General features: G+C 44.4%; 2 long non-coding RNA genes across 2 annotated transcripts; one reads left to right on the forward strand and one right to left on the reverse strand.

Moving 5' to 3' along the window:
* Positions 1–9: 9 nt before the first annotated feature.
* LOC128501091 (uncharacterized) lies at positions 10–4,516 on the reverse strand. The gene is made up of 3 exons (XR_008355018.1): positions 4,446–4,516; positions 2,270–2,365; positions 10–46 (listed from the first exon to the last, which is right to left on the reverse strand). It is a non-coding gene; the product is annotated as an uncharacterized LOC128501091 (long non-coding RNA).
* Positions 4,517–5,400: 884 nt separating this feature from the next.
* Positions 5,401–6,969, forward strand: LOC128501090 (uncharacterized). The gene is made up of 4 exons (XR_008355017.1): positions 5,401–5,480; positions 5,580–5,690; positions 6,020–6,051; positions 6,796–6,969. It is a non-coding gene; the product is annotated as an uncharacterized LOC128501090 (long non-coding RNA).
* Positions 6,970–18,098: the final 11,129 nt, after the last annotated feature.

An 18,098-nucleotide genomic window follows, 5' to 3' on the forward strand; every position in this document is an offset into this window, starting at 1 on the left:
AGGAGCGTCGGGGAGGCGTTAGACCCCGGCAGCGGCCCTCTGACCCCTTCAAAGGGAGACAACACAGAAGGATTCAGATCACGGAACGGGATAACAACGGGAAACACCGAAGAGCGAACGGGCCCCGTCCGCTCTGACCTAGAAAAATACATACATAGCTTTTCTGATGATATGGCAACAGAGACTTTCCACCTATCACTGGTAATACAGCGAGGGTATTAAACATGCATGGGATAGACATACGGCTCCTGAATCTAAGACGAGACCAACGACTGATTAAGGTTTGAGTCTTTACAGCGGGATAAACGAGCGACTAGACGGGGGCCGAATGGGGCCGATCTGCGATACATTCCTTACGCTGGAGCCGATGTCTTGGCTGCGTGAGGTTTAGCAGCTGGACGAGGCGAGTGTCAGGACATTACGCTCGCGCTCTCGCCTCGGGCCCCGTCTTTCCACAGCTTGGTTTTATTAAGTTTACTTGGCGACCGGAGCGAGAAATAAAACCGTTTCCATGACAAATCTAAACACCGTTTAGCAGACGACCCCCGATCACCAAAGAGTAATTCACCGAGGGGCATTTTTCATATACAAAAGCCCTTTGGCGTCGGCCGAACCAGCGCTGGAGCCGACCGGTGCCAAGTATATCACCCGCAGCGGGACATCTTCAGCACAGAAAATAGATGGGGGGGGGATTCCACAAAATACCCCCATACATTATCCACAGCAACAGCCGTCACATGCGTTAAAGTCTATATGGCGGCTGGACCTGCAGTATACTCCTCACTGCGTACGCTTAGATCTGACCGGGGCTTTTACTGCTTCGCGTTTCCTCCTCCCAGGATTGGGTAATATTTTTATTGCCTCGCTACATGCTTCCTGGGTATATCACACGATGAGGTCACAGCGATCCTGCGCAATCGATAAACATCTGTCGCCCCCGTCCTGCTCTGCATAACCCAAGCACGCAGAAAGCGTTTAGCTAATAATTCCCTAATCTTTCGGAAAACCCCCCCCCCCAATGACTTACAAGATGGGGGAACTTCCGCTATTTCTTAGAATCAGCTGCGATGGGGCAGGTACCGGCCAGGCTCTGCGCATGGAGGAACGCGTGGGGTCAGGCGGAGGAGACGTTAAGGAAAACTTATTAGAGGGGGAAGACTTTTCGTACAAAAAAATCAGATACAGGTTTGGGGAAATATATATCATTTAGGGGCCGATAAGGAAACTCTAGGAGCCAACTTGAAAAGGAGACGTTGATTCCTCTAGATTGTAAGCTCTTGCGAGCAAGGCCCTCTTTGACTAATGTATCGGGTCTGGAAAAAGCGCTGTTGGCACAAAATAAATCAAAAGGGAATACAATAATATAATGATAAAAAATAATGCAATAATAAGAAAATAAAATAAAAACGATTACAAAAAATAATAAAATATTATATTAAAAAATAAAAATAAGAAAATAAAATAAAAACTATTATAAAAAATATAAAATATATTAAAAAATAAAAATAGTGCAATAATAAGAAAATAAAATAAAAACGATTACAAAAAATAATAAAATATTATAATAAAAAATAAAAATAAGAAAATAAAATAAAAACTATTATAAAAAAAATAATAAAATATATTAAAAAATAAAAATAGTGCAATAATAAGAAAATAAAAATAATGTAATAAGAAAATATAATAAAATAATAATACATGGATGCCGCTCAAAAGCGTTAAGTAGTAGTAATGAAGGGATTTGGTTCAGCAACTGCTACTGCGCACAGTAACGCGACTCGTCATTTAGTCGATGTCTCACTCTTTACAAAAACACTGGGATGGAAGCCAAGACTCATCCAGGTACAAATCCTGCTGCACGAGTCTTTCCGTTACCACGTGAAACGGCACCAAGGATCCCTTCTGGGGCTAAACCGCTCCGTAACCTATAGATACGATCCACGGGCAAACGGGGCGAGAAACCCAGAAACTTTAAATAAAAAAACCCATCATCATAACCGACACTATATTAACCCCTTTGCTCCCAAAACCCAGAGCCAACTAAACCAGGCCCCCCCCGGCACGCTTCACATTTACACGCCGGATAATCTGCAGCGGGATCAGTTGTGCTTCTGCTTTATAGCCGGTCCCATCGGGGCAAACGCTGGGCGTCCTGCCATTAACCCGTAGCACGCCGGGACAGGGGACACCCTGGCAGCGGATAGGTTAAACAGGGCCAGGTTTTTCCGGTACCGGTTTATTATCTTATCGCTGTCCGGGGTTTTATTACCTTGTCTCAGGCTCCGAGGTCTCTTTGGTTCATTCTGGAGGAAGCTCTGACGCCGAATGATTTCACAAGGTCCCCATGTCTGTGAGCCGCTCCGTGCTGCCGGGGAGTGATGCAAACAGAAAGGCATTTAAAGCAGGGGGGGAGGCGATTAACTTTTTTTCTTTTTTTTTTTATACTGGAAAATCCCTTCTCTCATCCAATCAGCAGACTGTAAACTACCCCGGTGCATTAACCCCCTCTGAAATCCACATCCCTCTGAAGAGAAAAACATTAAACATACATAGAATGTGACGGCAGATCGGCCCACTCGGCCCCCGTCTAATCTGCTGTAAAGACTCAAACCTTAATCAGTCGTTGGTCTCGTCTTAGATTCAGGAGCCGTATGCCTATCCCTAGCATGTTAAAATTCCCTCACTGTATTACCCTCTACCACCTCTGCTGGGAGGCTGCTCCACGTATATCTACCACCCTCTCGGTAAAGTAAACATGTTTCTATTTTAATGTTTTTAATGTGTTTTTCCCGTCCCAGTTTAGTATTAAATTCGGTAGAGCGGGTGGAACTGCACCTTTAAACCACAAAACGGAAGCCATTTAAATATTCACTCGGACAGCGATTAACACGCGTGGCCCATTAACGAGCCCCCTGCACATACATGTAACACGCTTATGTTTATTCCTTGGCTTTGTAGCAGACAGCGGCCGGCAGAAGTATGTTTCTTTACTTCCTATACGACGGCCCGGACTGGCCACCCGGCACGCTGGGGACATGTCCCGTAGGCGTTGCTGGGGGCTCTCGGGTTTGCCCCCGAGTCTCGGGGCAGATTCTCGAGGTCACACAGACTGGGACGGATTCCTTCCTATTCTATGTTGCTGTGATCATACACAAGACTCCCAGTTGATATCCCTGCTTGAATGCAGGTGACTCAACTAAGTGTATCTTTAAATAAAGACAGGTCCGGGTTTCCACGAGGGCCGGTATTAGAGCCGTTTGGGGGGTAACTACACAGATTCTTAATGATGGGACAAACCAATAAATAATTCTGCTTTATTTGTAAGTCTATCCATATAAAGCGATCCCGCTAATTAACATTATTGTTAACGAGATACATTAATGCGATCATTCAGTAACACATAACATTCTTACACACGCACTGCCTGCATCGGAGCGACAGGAAATGATGTCATATCCCCGCGCCCAGACGCCGTGTGCTGGGAGCGATGGAGCGCGGTATGCCCGGCCCTGCTAGATGTGTGAAACATACTGCCCATCCTGGCACGAGGAGGGATGAAGCCTTCATGGTTTGCCTCGAAGCCCCCATTCCAACCCAGAACATGTTAAAGGTAAAGTTCCACCTACTCTGCGGAATCTCGGGCGTCAGGAAGACGATTATACAGCGAGACAAACAACCAAACATCAGCCCACGGAAAACATCGCACTTCTGGGTAAAACAAGTCTTTTGTGTTAACGGCTCATTCTTATCACACTGACAGGGACCAGATAGGAGCAAAAGCTGTACATGTGAAGCAGTCACCATGGAAACCGGCGGAATCTTCCTACGGCATACACCAGAAACGTGCTGTATATTCTCTAATAATCAGGACTCCCGTTATCCTCATTCTTCAGAACAATCTGGTGCTGCTGTACGCACACCCCTCAATCTCATGCCATCACCTGTACCCCCTTCTATTTCATCTCCCTTCCCCCTTCACCCTATCTCATCTCCCTCCCCCCACACTCTCTACCCCTCTGCACCCCAATCTCATCTCCCTCCCCCTGCACCCCCATCTCATCTCCCTCCCCCTGCACCCCCATCTCATCTCCCTCCCCCCTGCACCCTATCTCATCTCCCTCCCCCTCTACACCCCATCTCATCTCCCTCTGCACCCCCACCTCATCTCCCTCTGCACCCCCATCTCTTCTCTCTCTTCCCTCTGCACCCCCATCTCTTCTCTCTCTTCCCTCTGCACCCCCATCTCTTCTCTCTCTTCCCTCTGCACTCTCTCCCCCTCAACCCCCATCTGATCTCCCTCCCCCTCTGTCATCCCCCCGCACCCCCTCACATAAATTGTCAGCCTCGTTTCCTCAACTAGCTAGCTGTCACAGCCCGTCATATGTGGCACTTACTACCTCATACCCTCCTGTCAGGTTATCGTCGCATCTCCTCCAATAACTCACCAACTCGCAGACATGTTTTCCGGCTTCTACTAACCAAACAAATGCCCCTCCCACTGAGTGCCACATTCCGGGATTTCTCACCGCCCCGGGAACTCTGGGAATCGTAGTCCACCCATTGCCACATTGGCGCATTCACTAAACAAACGTCACATTCATGGACTCCAAATACCACTATGCACCACGAGAAGCACTAAACAGCCAATATGATAGCGCTTCTCCTCGTCTGTCAATCATCATCCGTCCCAGTGGGGGCGGGCGGGATAGGAGCCCAACCCCTTTTACGCAAACGATCTCAGCGATAGGCCCAAGCCACAATGTTTGTGATAGGGCGGATGGAAACCCACGTGATCACAACAACCAATCATAGCGCAGTTCCTTCCTGTACTTAAGCCGGCTGCAGAAAGTTTTATCCCTTTCTTCTTGTCCTCGGGTAGGTTGGAGCATAGCGGGCTCGGTGCTTTCTTCCCTCCTATGCTTGTAGTCAGCGTGCTGTTTAACCCCTGATTCCTCATCAGTCTTCTCTACTTCTCTTAAATCTAATTATATATATATTTAAATGCGCTCAACTACGGCTAGTGATACCACTACGCAAGTAAAATCTCGGGCTCTTGCGCTGAGGTCGGCCATTTTTCTTCTGCCTAGTATGCGAGCAGCTGCTTTTGAGGCCTGATGGGTGTAACAGGCTGTAAAAGGTGTATAGTTCCCCTAGCAACCAACGAATGTTCAGGCTGTCTTCAGTATTTCTTTTTATGGCTGCCGTGGTACAGGATGTTCCAGCGAAACTTGATTCCCTTACTGTATCTTGGTGGTTCATCCATTAAAGTCTGCTTTATGATCCCATTCATTTGCTTCAGCGGAGAGCATCTCTGACAGAATGTGAATGGCTTTTTTGCTATTGATACCATAACTTGGTGTTGCTTAATATTTGAGATATAACTTTTTTTTTTTTTTGTCCAGAGTCCGCTATGTTTCCGGTGGCTCGACTGCTGTGCTGCCTGGCAGCGGTATGCGATTATCGCCCTCCTTAAAGAACAGGTTAGTTTCATTCTCTTGTGTTGACTGACTTTCTTTGCTGTGCGATGCGTCTTGTTACAGTAACTTTGCATGAGGCTGATAATGTTTCTTTTCTTACAGCGATACTTGCTGGTAAAATGAGTCAAACCTGATTGGTTGGCACTGAGCTGGAACGAATGAGTCAAACCTGATTGGCTGGCACACTGTGGGAACTGTCCTATTAACAGAAAGGTAATCAACTTTTTCTTTACAAACTGGTGCATCCTCAACGTCTGGTCACTAAAGGTTTAAAGAGCTCGGAGCTGAGTTCTATTATAAGATAACAGAACATAAATCCCCCGTTATACCGCTGCGCTAACGAGACGGCTTTATGTAGCTAAGGCGGGGGGGCTGTGCGTGTTATAGGATGATATTTAAACTTCTGACACCTCAAATGAGTATTGCTCAGGCAGTACCTGATATCACTCAATATCTGAAGACGCTGCACATGACATTATAGACGTTGCGTTGTTACGTTGTTGCTTCGTTCGTAATCTCACAGCTCTTTATGATCTCTTTAGGTCGTCTGATGGAATGAGGCTGCGGGTATGAGGTAAGGAACCGTTTTTTAAGAATCTTAAATTAGATTTATTTATTCTCCTGCGAGCCGCTGATGATACAAAAAAAAAATTTCTGACACCTCATCTGAGTGCGTTTTACGCATTTGCTGTTACGACGTGTCTGAGGCTCCTCCAGAAGGAAACTAAACCAGATCACAAACTACTTGGAACCAAAGCTCCTAAAGTGTTATATCAAGGAGGTTAAAAGACCCTTCATACCTACAAAGCTATTTATATAAAGGGGTAACAGTGCAGCAGTTCATGGGGGCCCTTATTTATTAACTGTGGGATAAGATGAATGTACCTTATTCACACACTTTCGGGTGTCTGGGTTATCTGTTGATGCTGTGAGGTGACATTTGATGTAGATGGCCATTGTTTCAGTGGTTTTTAATCCATAGACATGGAAGTAGCTTGTAACGTGCAGGGACTCCAGCTGAAACATGCATGTTTATGCGTTTAATAGCCGTGTCTTCCAATAATGCAGGGAAGGATTCTCGAGGATCTCTGCTTATGTGGTTTCTCTATCCAAACTTGGGCTTGCAGCAGACTCTTGGTTAAACAGGTCTCCTGCACATGCATGCGATACTCCTGGGGCCAAGCGTGTATCCCGCGAGCCTAGGGGATGGGAAGGGGTTCGGGTTACAGTAGTGGGATTGTAGCTTGTTATACTAAATTTACCTGATGTTGGCATAGATGTTGCAGCACCTTGTATAATGCTACTTTTACTGTTACAGGAGTCTGGCGTCTACTGATCTCTCCCATGGGGGACAATCATGAAATCTGCTTAGAGGAGTGTATGCGGAGTCATTTAAAGAGAAGATCTCATGTAATGAAGCACTTCTGTTTATTAATGTGTATTCTGACTGTACAATATTTCATTGAATAAAGGAAGAACTTATTGCTACCTACGAGACTCTTGTCTTTCATATAAGCACAGCCTTTCTATAGTTGGCAGCGATTCTCCTCTGAAAAGAATAAGACTAACGTTTCAAAGCATAACCTTTATTCAGATATTACAAAGTGTAAACACTGAGCGATGTCTGGCGCAGTCATCACTGGAGGAACCGCTGCTTAAACCTCTTCCACGGCAGGTGGGGTTAAAAGAACTGAATGCTTTGTACTATAGAACATGCTGGTATGAAGTAAGTTGCTATATAACATATAAAAGCTCAACTTAATGGGCGGAAATCACATAGATCCTTTAACCCCTTAATAACCAGTAACTGCCACTTAAAGTGATTTAAGATTGCTTTTTTTTTTGCATGCAGTGTTTCTGCAATCAGTCGCCACTGTGGTGGTGGTGCCCTTTAAAAACAAAACAAGTTTCCAATGGCCTCATGAGGGTGAATACAGGTACTGGATTCAATCATGCAAGTCAATGGCGCCCGCAAAGTGATTAGTAAAATAGAAAAATGTAAGAGGTTAGAAAAATGTACATGTGGTAACACAAAAAAACTATGCAAGAGATGTCACAACCAGGGGAGCCATCCAGCTTCAACCAAACATCAGTTCCTGGCATGGAAATAGTTGGCCTGCTGTTTGTTTGGGGCAGATATCCAGCATACGAGTCAATGATGCCTGGGATCCAGGAAATGCCTATCAATTGAAGAATAGGACTTAATTCAAATATATCTATAGATACAGAATGAGACTGCAGATCGGCCCCATTAACCAAAGACAAATATATTAAATTAAGTTAAAATGCCAGCCTTCGAGAAGTAACAATTCACACCAGGATCTTAAACCATGAAGATTTCCTTGACTCACAAAACCTTCCAGTAACACAACTTTCAACTTCATCACAGTTTAAGTGCCGGAGTAATCCATCACACTCCTTCACAGAAACGTCTACCATGATTCTAACTGCAGGTGTTGGACATTGTTGGGATATCGCGCCTGACGGCCGGCAGCTTCTTAGCTTGCCTGCAGTATCCCAATTTGGCCACTTGATGGCAGCGGAGATGCAGCGACCCAAAATCCTGCTCTTTCCTTGAGTTACAGATATCCATAAACACCACATGATTAGGAAGTGATATTTATTTGCACATTTTATCCAGGACATAAAGTATCAATGAGAAAGAGATCATGCAGAGTAAAGCCCGTACCAAACCCCAAACTACAGAAGAACATTTAAAACTCACTCAAGTAGGAAAGATTTAAACAAAACCTGCATTAGTAGTTAATAAAAAGTCAAGAGTCAAGGAAATCGACTTATGCAACATTTTTATGACAGCCCCGAGAATGAAGGTCGGTTGGGGGAAATGAGAGCAGGGAAGAGAATGAGTAAAGTCTTCTCATATGGCTCACATATACTGTGGGGCTGCATTAAAATCATTGCATTTTTTTATACATGTCCCTGGTTTAAGGAGCCATCTGGTTGCTGTCACTTTTCAGTAGATGATAAGGATCATGTCCTCTCGCGCCCTCAGCTCATAGTCGCTCTACGCATCTCCCTCTAAGTCTTCTCATAAGTGCCCCGAGGCATCAGTCTTACATTTTCATGCAGATTCATTCACTTTCAGCATTTCCCTGACGATGTAATCTCTGCGTTGAGAACATTTTGCAGCCAGGTGGACCCTTCAGCGGTGATGCAGCCATCGTGCATCGTGGGTGGGCCAAGCTTTGTGTGACCCTGACAATGGCTGACATTCATTAGTGGGATGATGTGGGAAGAATGATTGAAATATCTTTGCTGTTGCTCTTTTCTTAACCCTTTTTATATTTAGCAAAGTGGGAAGATATTCATTTCAATTCCTGTTACAGCTGTGGTGTATTTAACCTGGTGCTGGTTTGGAAGAAGCCTACAATAATTGTGAATGGTTTCAATTTAGCAAAGTACAGGAGGGAAGTTTATTTCAGAGAAACATGGAAACACGAGGCCATCGTCTAAAACTAGAGTCTTAATTTGAGTGGAAGGAAACTTTACTGAGTGGGTGGTCGATAAATGGAACGGCTTCCTAACAGAAGTGGTAAAGATTAATGCAGTGCAGGAATTTAAACACGCATGGCATAGGCTCCTAAATCTAAGACAAAATAAACGATTACTATTAAAAGTAAGCTATAATGAGCCTTATAAGTGCTTTTTACATCCTAAGACATGGGACATACACTGGTTGCTCTATGACATCACCAACCTAAGAACACTCACTGGTAGGCAGTTCAGCATGTTTACATCTAAGTCATGTGACATAGAATGGTCGCTCTATGATATAACAAACCCAGGGACACTTGTTGCAGGAACAAGAGAGTAATGTTCACACATTTGACTTGAGGTTTGGAGGTGACAGTGTGTTTGTGGATTGATTCAGACGAGTGCAGCCATGCCGATTCGGGCATACTGCAGTATCTGCATAGACTCGATTGAGAATGCTTCCAGTGTCGCAGCGATCTCATGTGGTCACATTTTCCATCTGGACTGCATACTGGACTGGTTAGTCTCTGCTCCGAGACTAACGTGCCCACAGTGTAGAACTGATGTGGGCTGCGGTGTCGTAAAATTGTTCTTTGATTTTGGAGAACATGATGGGCACACGCTTGATGCCGAATGGCTTAAGAGGGAAGAAGATAGATTGAATGCTCTTCTTCCCTTAAAAGAGGAGCAGGAGAGACAATGGGAGAACATGGCGTGTTCTGAGCAGCACCTGTTGGATTTGGCCAACGCCGAGATAGAGGATTTGGAGAAGCGCATAAGGGACATGGAAGCCTTGTATTCAACGCAAGAAGAACAACTAAAGCTTCTAAATAAACACCAGTTGGAAAGAAAGGCTTCCATGGAGGAAACTGCGACTCTAAAAGAGAAATTAAAATCTATGGAGAAAGTGGAAAAGGTGCTGCAGTCTCAGAGACCAGACGTGGAGGCAGTGATGAGACAAATAGGATCATCGCCAGAAGCTTTGGCACAATTGGCCGAATACTGTGTGTCTGCAACAAAAGAATATCATCGTTTGAAGGAGGCACACAAAGAATCGGCAGTGCTGAACGACTACCTGAAAAGGGAATTGGACGCTTCTAACAACAGAGCACAGACGGCCGAGGCTGAATTTCAGAGACTACAACAGGAGCTCAATGCCACCTTGATGGAGTTTAACACCATTCAAAACGAGCTACGAGCCACCCAGCTGGAGGACCAGAATGCACACCATGAAATGATGGACCTTAAAAAGAAAAACCATCTCCAGCAGGAAACGAGTCACTCAGCACTAGCAGCCAATGAAGCCATCTGCCGTCGGCTATTTAACATCCCGCCTCCCATCGGTCTCCAACGACCAAAGCTTCGCCTCCCTGGCGAAGTCTTCACAAACTCTTTTGATTTCCTTACAGCGTCCAAGGATACCATCCGTCCTCCAGTATTTCAGAGGGCTGCTCGCATTGGACGCGAGCTTCCAAAGGTCCGTGCCACTCGTCGCAGGGCACAATATGGACCTTGATTTCACCTTCCCATGAAACATCTGAACTTCTGGGTTCTGGGTGGTGAGAAGCTTTATAGTTAATTATAGTTAAGTTAAGTAAATAAATATCTTTAAATCCGTTCTGTGAGTTGTTCCTTTTCTACTTTTCTCATCCAAAGAAAATCAAAAACTGGTGTAGACATGCTCCCAATAAAGTCTGTTTGCATTAGAAGCATTAGAAGACACTCTTGAACATTTTAATTGTTACGATATGGAGCCAATGTTGCATGGTTAGGCCATTGGCTAAATTAATTACTAAAGACTTAGTAAAATTACTAATATGTGACATCATATAGTGGAACAGCCTCTCAGTAGAAGTGGTAGATGTTAATACAGTGTGGAACTTAAACATGAGGGGGAAGGTATATGGCTCCAACAAATTACATATGTAACATTTTAACACTGTGTCTATTCAAATTACAGGTATTATAATTTGTTAATTTATATCGCACCATCATATTATGCAGCTTTGTAGAAGTTCACTTGTGCCAATCGATTATAAATTCTTGATACAATGCCTAATCCAGAATAAGGAGGTAGTCCAGTGAGGTTTTAAGTAAACAACTTTGGACCGTTTCCAACACAATCTTCTAGTCTTCACAATAGAATATAAAACAGCACTCTCAGATGGCACTGGATTGGCAGATACAAAGTGGCCCTGGCACTTTAAGGCCAGCGACTGCCTGATGACGTATGTGGATATGATATGTTTTACGCTTATATAACGGGTGACCAGGTATATCCAGCTGCCAGCTGCACACTATAACTCCCGGCCTGCTGAACTGTCTATAATTTAAACATTTAAATAATTTAAGTTCATTGAACTTACATGCCCTCACATGTAATTTAAAGTCTCACCTTTTCACTTTACAGTGGTATTATTATTATTTATCGTAAATAATTTTAACAACCTTTCAGCAGAAGTAATAGAAGCTAATACAGTGAGGGCATTTAAACACGCATGGGACCTGTCACACTAGGATGTGTCTGCCGTTTGTTACCCTTAACAGCGCTAATACAGCAAATGCTTCAAAGGTCAATTAAACACATTCTATCTCTTTCCTGCACAGTAACCTCTTACCTGGATATTGTCCAACGACGTCTCATCTGCTACACCATACAGTAAGGGCAGGTCCGTAAAGACACAATCATTGCATGGCAGTACCTGGATTTAAAGGTCTTAATTAATACTCAGCAGTATTTTATTTTACTTTCTTGTTTTAAAAAAGGTAAAAACATCCCCATAGCGTTTGGATGTATCGATGTATTAGCAGCTACGAACCCCAAATTCCCGGCACGCCACCAAGAACAGTCCATGGCTGCGTGAGTTATGCTGCGGGATTGCTCCTGGCCGGCATAGCCCCAAATCTGAGGGAACGAAAGAGTCACGTTAATAGTACCTTTTTTGCCACTTTTTTGTTATATCTCACCTGAGCCAAAGATTTTAAGATGCACAGTATTTACACTATAAGCTTGTTAGATCTTTACGATAGCCTCCAAGTAAGGTTCTCTTTTCCCTTAGTGGTATTATTAATAGTGATTTCCCGATTAGGCTTAAGTTCCCCGTGTTAAATGTGACCTTAGCTTGTTATTTATCATTCTGAGGGACACAAGAAGAGAGAAAACTGTGAAAGCACTTAGTTACTCAATATTTCCTTACTGTATTTTGTTCTATGGTAGATAAGTAGAACAACCTCCCAGCAGAAGTGGCAGAGGGTAATACAGTGAGGCAATTCTCTGGATAGGCATATGGCTCCTGAATCTAAGACAAGACCAACGAGTGATGAAGGTTCGAGTCTTTACTGCAGGATAAACGGGCGACTAGATGGGGCCAAATGGTGTGATGAAGGGGTGTGAAGAAACCACCATTATCCACTATTCACAGAACTCCATTAATTTATTTTCCATAACTGTGGCATGCGTTGTGATGTAAACAACAGGACGCACGTGGTGTGATTGGCTGTGGACGATCTGGGAGGAAACAGGATTATTTCCACAGAAATTGGGTAGAATTGCTACTAGAATATTTTTTAGAAAATGGGCCAAGGTTTTCATCCGACTCCCCACCATTTACTTTTAGCTCAGTGATTGACTAGGACAGCTTTGTGGTGGACTCCGATCAGCCGACCAAGAGTGACACGAGTGCCCGTAACTCAGAAACGAGACCACTGCCAGAAACATTCTTATTCCAAGAAGTGAGTGGTCGTGACTACAGCCGCTGCATGAAGGTAAGTGTTAGGATGACGCCCCCACTTGGATCCCAATGTCCTACTACTGCTGTCCATTACCATGACTTCATCAGCCATTGCTGCCCTTGACGTTTTACGCGCTAATTAAGTTGTCTGCTTGTGCAGAACAAAATGTAGGCCGACGGGCACCCCATGGGATCACATTTTGCCCTTCAAAGAGTCTACAACAGCCCGGCATTTGTGATGTCGAAGGTTTTAAAGACACCTCTGGGATCGGAGCCAGAATGGCACCTCATGTCTCCTCTCTCTCATGTCATCCCCCACATGAATTCTCACCCTCATTCCCCCCAACTAGGGTAATTATAGGCGCAGTCTAGGCATCCTAGTAACTTTGGTGCAATTTAAAGTAGTCAAAAGCTATGCAGGTCTCCTATCATAATCCTGTTTTTTTTTTAGCTCTAGGCCTCCCCCGGTGGCCATTTTCTAACTCATACCTACTAGCTCCGCAACGGGTCTGACGCAGTGAAGTTGAGTAATCCTCTCTGCGCATGTGCGAGGCTTTTTTTTTCCCGCTCAGACTGTAAGGCGAGCAACTGAGTAGGACGGAGGTAGTGAGGGAGGGGCAGATAAAGGGCGGGGCCTGAGTGTGATCCGCGGACCGAGACTTTATTTGGTCAGTCACCGGGTTACGGGCACCGGGAGAGGGTTTCCTCTGTAACACTGAAACAAACCTTTCTCTGCGGGGCATCGAGGAGCCTTTAACATAAGACACTTGGTGAGTTGTAGTTTTTAATGAATGGGTGAAACACAGGCTGAAAAGTGTTACTGGGAAGTACTATAGTGGCAAGTACTGAGCTTAGTGGATAGATCTCGCTCATTTTACTTGGGGGTGAACATTATCCAGATACACCGGTGGGATATGACTGTATGTATATATATATATATATATATATATAATCGGGGTAATTACATTATCTGGTGTTTAAATAACAGGTGAAAGTCTGGGTGAGGTGATGACATCAAGGCACAGATGCAGTATCTAACACTTATTATTATTATTATTGTTTTGTATAGCACCTTCATATTCTGCAGCGCTGTACAATGGAGCACCTGGATTTATACTATAATTGAGTAAGTGAATCCCCTGGAATTGCCGGCTTTTCTGCGTTAATTCATAAAACATGATCCGCGTCACAGTATAGAAACCACAACGTGCTTCAGCTAATAACACAAACAATGATCATCTTTCGTGCCTTTGTTGAGCGCACACGTTAACCATTCCCGGTCCTGGGGGAGTAAGAGAACCCTTGGATTTAATAACCCGCCTAACCTCAAACAAGCGCTTCCGGTAGCTGCGGATCCGACCCGTGCAATGTTCAGGAGTTTTGGATCTTTCTTCTTTACAGAAACGTTTAATCTCAGCCATATTCCTAGCATGTGTGGTGTGAACGGCTCTCAAGGTAATTCCGCAGCATCTCTATGGGGGCTACGGTGTGACCTCCGACTGGACCGCTCCAAAAGACATATTTTATTTGGCAAATCAGGTTGGCAAATTATATTATTTTGGTATACAAAACGCCGGATAGGCTGGGGATATACAGCGTGGGGTGCAGTGAATCCATGGCATTGTATGGGTTACAGGAGACCCCTTATAGACCCCTTATATACTCAGTCACAATGTATATTTTATGTAATGCAGGCTGTGACGAGGAACTAATTGTTCAAGGTCTTGTAGAGTTGGGGACCTGTCGGTGTAACACCTCCTGATGACATCACTGGGAAAACAGGAAATCCCACTCAAATGGATGGGAATGATTTCTATTGGCTGTTTCTGCTGAAAAAAAGGCTTTCTCGCAGCCAGGGTGAGCGGGCGCCCCCGCTACCTACAAAAACAAAACTCTGAAATAGTAAATTCCCGAATGGAACAAGAAAAATAGGCGCTCTGGAGAAATTGCTCGTGGTGTCCCAACTTTCATTTGTTGTTTGTACGTTTTTGGAGGGTTTTGGTTAATTTTTGGAAACTGATGTATGTCATCGCTATACCTGGGGAAAACTCTGAGTTTGCCCTTAAGACTCAGGGTTTTTGCCCCAATCTCAGGGTCTCGGGGGCAGATTCTCAGGGTCACACAGTCTGGAGCCGACTCCTTCCTACCCCCCCCCCCTGCTGTGACATATATAAGACTCCCAGTTGGTGCTTTTGCTCCCAGTTATGGTTGATATCCCTGCTTCTGGGTTAATGGAAATGAAGCCCACCATAGTACATGGATAGTTAACCCTTTCCTGGTCAGCTTTGTCTTTCAGTTTGCAGACATGTTTTGCAGCCTCTCGTGACCAAACCAAAGCCCCTCTCACTGACTAAAACACTGCGGGGTTTCCCACCGCCCCGGGAACTCTGGGAATTGTAGTCCGTCCATTGCCACATCGTTGTATACACTAAACACGCGTCTCAGTCATGGACTCCAAAGCCTACTATGCACCACGATAAGCGCTATATGTGTAAAGATAAACCGTAACCAATGACCGTAACTATATAAGTAAAAACTGCAAGCCTGGTGCAGTAGGAGATGGCTTTTATTTTTTTGTATTTTCATGTGCTTATTTTTGAGGCCTACTGGCAAAGGACCAGATTGGTTGCTATGGGAACTGCATCACTTCTTCAAAGGGATGTTCAGGCTGATTGCTCTCCTCATCAGCTAGTTTATGGCTGCCATGTTTCAGGATGCTCTTCCAGCTAGATGTGATTCCTTTATTGGATCATAATGGACGAACATTGAAAGTGATTTATTGTCATGTTTAATGCATGTTTCAACCGTATCCTGCTCTACAGAACATGTTTATATGCATAGCGTTTTGGTATTGTGTTTAAAGCTTCAGATTGGCATAATTTAACATTTTTAACTTTTGCACCCCCCCAGTGGCCGCCATGTTTCCTGGGGCTCAACCACTGTGCTGCCTGGCAGCGGTCTGCGATTATCGCCCTCCTTAAAGACCAGGTGAGTTTTATTCCCTCTCGTGTCGTTCTTTGTCAGTGATGCGCCTAAAATCCTTACACCTCGTATGAAACGGCTTCGTGATTCACCTGATTTGGCTAAACAGACTTGTTACAGTAACTTTGCATGAGGCTGATAATGTTTCTTTTCTTACAGTGATACTCGGTGGTAAAATGAGTCAAACCTGATTCGGGAACCGTCTCGTAAAGAAAGAGGTAATCTATAATCTTTTTCTTTAACAAACTAGAGAATCCTCAACTCCTGGTCTGTAAAGGTTTAAAGATCTCGGAGCCGAGTTTTATTATAAGATAACAGAACATAAATCCTCCCGTTATACCGCTGCGCTAACAAGGCGGCTTTATGTAGCTAAGGCGGGGGGGCTGTGCGTGTTATAGGATGATATTAAAACTTCTGACACCTCAAATGAGTATTGCTCAGGCAGTACCTGATATCACTCAATATCTGAAGACGCTGCACATGACATTATAAATGTTTGTTACATGAAACGCTTCGTTCGTAATCTTACAGCTCTTTATGATCTCTTTAGGTCATCGGATGGGATGAGGCTGCGGGTTTAAGGTAAGGAACCGTTTTTTAAGACTCTTACATTAGATTTATTTATTCTCCTGCGAGCCGCTGATGATACAACAAAAAAATTCTGACACCTCATCTGAGTGCGTTTTATGCATTTGCTGTTACAACGTGTCTGAGGCTCACCCAGAAGGAAACTAAACCAGATCACAAACTACTTGGAACCAAAGCTCCTAAAGTGTTATATCAAGGAGGTTAAAAGACCCTTCATACCTACAAAGCTATTTACATAAAGGGGTAACAGTGCAGCAGTCTGGTGAGAACCCCGCATGCTGCTCCCTTTGGTGTGTTGTGGTTAGTGAGCAGAATGAGGCTGATGTGTGGCCCTTATTTCTAAATCGTAGAATAAGAGAAATGTACCTGTGGTGCATTAAACATCGTAAAGGTACTCCAGCCATAACATACATGCAGATAGCAGTGTCTTGAAATAATGCAGGGAAGGATTCATAAGGATATCTCTGCTTGTGTGGTTTCTCTGCCCAAATTTAGGCTTGCAGCAGATTCTTGGCTAAACATGTCTCCTGCACCACTGCACATGCGTGCGATACTCCCGGGGCCAAGCGCATCTCCTGCGAGCCTAGGTGGGGGAAAGAGGAAGGGGGTTCGGGTTACAGTAGTGAGATTGTGGCTTCTAATGCTGAATTACCTGATGTTGGCGTAGATGGAGCAGCACCTTGTAATAGCACCCCGTATAATGCATGTTTTACTGTTACACGAGTCATAATCCATCATATAATCTAACATGATCGGCAGTGCCAGATCCCGTAAACAAACACAGCATGGAGTCATTTAAATAGAAAATATCAGGTCTTGGACTACTCCTCCTTATTAACACGCTATTAACGTCTGATGCTGTACAATGTCATCTGCTTGAATAAAGCAAGAACTTATTACTTCCTACAAGGCTTGTGTCTTTCTATAGTCGGCAGCGATTCTCCTCTGAAAAGAATAAGACTCAAAAGTTTCAAAGCGTAACCTTAATTCAAATATTACAAAAAAGTGTAAACACTGAGCGATGTCTGGAGCCGTCATCACTGGAGGAACCGCTGCTTAAACGTCTTCCACGGCAGGTGGAGCGGAACCGGTGGACTGCAAGCAAACGCGGGGTTAAAAGGACATAATTCTTCGTAATATAGAACATGCTGGTACGAAGTTAAGGGCAGCCAGTAAGGATTTTGTTCAGGTTATTGTGGATCTCGGAATTGAGACAGACAGGCAAGAGGCAGTTGTTTTTTTCCCATGATCTTCTAGAAAGCCTGTGGCTTTTAATACTACCCAGTACTGCTGATATCACTTTACCCCGTCGTGCTCAACGGTATTGGCTTAAGGGGGGGGGAATATCCAGCTTTGTTGTTAATTTGGAATCTGCCGATTCTCCGTAAATGAATTTGGAACGTTTAACTTACTAAAACCAATTGATTGAGTGAATACAGAAGCCGTGAACCCAGACCAGCGATACAGCTGCTTACGCAGTCAAAAGGACCTCTTCTAGATGAGCGGAGACTAATGTCCTCTCGGTCTCGGATGCCCCAGATTAAATGTCTACAGCTCCGAAATTGTTCCGTTTTACATTCATTGCTGAGATCCCTGGAACCGTCCGTTCCTGTCTCTAAGCTCCAAAGGTTCTGTTACGCCGGCGTATGTCTTCTGCTGGAGCGCAAGTCTAGAATAACTCCATGTTTCAGAGCTCCCGCTTGGCCAGCGGTATGTTTCAAAACGCGTTGGCTATGCTCCGGCGTGAAAAGCTTCACCGTGAGGACCGCGTTGCATGCATTTAGGCAGAATGTTAAACGAAACAAGAAGCTATTTCTAAAGAAAC

Source organism: Spea bombifrons, chromosome 7, assembly GCF_027358695.1.
Source record: "Spea bombifrons isolate aSpeBom1 chromosome 7, aSpeBom1.2.pri, whole genome shotgun sequence".
Classification (NCBI taxonomy): domain Eukaryota; kingdom Metazoa; phylum Chordata; class Amphibia; order Anura; family Pelobatidae; genus Spea; species Spea bombifrons.